The sequence below is a fragment of the Grammomys surdaster genome, unplaced genomic scaffold, assembly GCF_004785775.1.
Source record: "Grammomys surdaster isolate TR1022 unplaced genomic scaffold, NIH_TR_1.0 126531, whole genome shotgun sequence".
NCBI classification, from domain to species: domain Eukaryota; kingdom Metazoa; phylum Chordata; class Mammalia; order Rodentia; family Muridae; genus Grammomys; species Grammomys surdaster.
In genome coordinates this window covers 16,882,818-16,884,314 of record NW_021621323.1, presented here as the reverse complement: position 1 = coordinate 16,884,314, position 1,497 = coordinate 16,882,818, and the positions used below count along the sequence as shown (strand labels likewise).

The 1,497-nt window shown below is 41.5% G+C and overlaps 1 protein-coding gene across 3 annotated transcripts in view; it reads right to left on the bottom strand.

The window, feature by feature from the left end:
• Ndst3 (N-deacetylase and N-sulfotransferase 3) overlaps positions 1–1,497 on the bottom strand; it is a 161,410-nt gene that overhangs the window by 5,829 nt on the left and 154,084 nt on the right. The gene's annotated exons all lie outside the window — the stretch shown is intronic.

Sequence of the window (1,497 nt, the reverse complement as noted above, 5' to 3'; positions counted from 1 at the left end):
AGAGAGAGAGAGAGAGAGAGAGAGAGAGAGAGAGAGAGAGAGAGAGAGAGAGAGAGAGAGAGAGAGATTGAGGAGGGAAGGAGGGAAGGAGGGAGAGAGAAAGAATAATGAAATAAAGAAAATGTTTGTCAAAGTCTAGTTTCTGTGGACTATCTGTCCCCTCAGTATTTTGCTGAGTTCAAATCTAGGCTTCCTGATTCTATATTCAAAGTCCAATATTTGCACACATGTCTCTCTGAGATGTTTCTTGTAAGTAAAACAGTGATTCCCAGGCTTAGCTGTTAGCTGCCACTGTGGAAGGAACAGCAGTGGTAACTCCTTCACCCCTGTTATTCTGTGATTCCACTGTCATGGTTGCTTCTCTATAGGAAGAATTACATAGGGTTACACTTCCTTTGGCACTCAGTATACACTTCTCAGAAGTCTACTTTCAAGACTTGACTTTAACATCATCCTATGATCAATTTTGGAAATTTAAATGAAAATCATGTTTAAGCTATAATAAAATTTAAATTAAAACATTTGAATTATAATGTCGAAGTGCCTAAGAATAAAATGAACAAAAACCATGTGTGAGAACTCCACCACTGAAAAATACAAAAGCAGAGAAGGGTAGTGGCTGGTTTTGGGTGTCATCTTGGCACAAGTTAGAGTCCTCAGAGTGGAAGGAGTCTGTTGAGAAGTACCTCAGTTGCCTACATAAGGTCCAGCTGTAGGGTATTTTTTCACTTAGTGATCAATGCGGGAGGGTCCAGTCCATTGTGGGTGGTTCCATCCCTTGGCTGGCTATCCTCAGTTCTATAAGAAACCAGGCTGAGCAAGCCATGAGAAGGAAGCATGTCAGTAAGCAGCATTTCTCCATGGCTTCTGCCTCAGCTCCTGTCTCCAGGTTCCTATCCTGTGTGAGTTCCTGTCCTGACTTTCTTTGGTGATGAACAGCAGTGTGGAATTATAAGCTGAATAAACCCTTTCTTCTTCAACTTGCTTTCTGGACATGGCATTTTGTCTCAGCAATAGAAACTCTAAGACAGAAGGCCTAACCAAATGGGTGCTCGCCTATATCCACAGTCAAGACTAAATACTTAAAATCAGCTGGCTCCAACGTTACATACAGATTCACATGATTCCAATTAAAACTTGACTAGACTCTCCTGTTCTTTGCAGAACTAGGAAATGACTTTGAAATACATATAAAAAATATAAAGGACCTGCATGTACTAAAACAGTTTAAGAAGTTTGAAACAAAGAGCCAAGGTGGCGATCTCATGCTGTGTAATCTCAATGCCTCCTGAATGCTGAGCAATCAGTGTGGCTCACAGTCACGATGACGGACCAGTGGAGCAAGATGAAGGATGTGCAAAGAGACTGACTAAAGAGACAAAACAGAGAATTCCACCACATACACAGTGATGAAGTAGTGGACGAAATGAAGGATGCACAAAGAGCCTTCCACCATCCTCACAGTGATGGACCAATGCACAAAATGAAGGATGCACA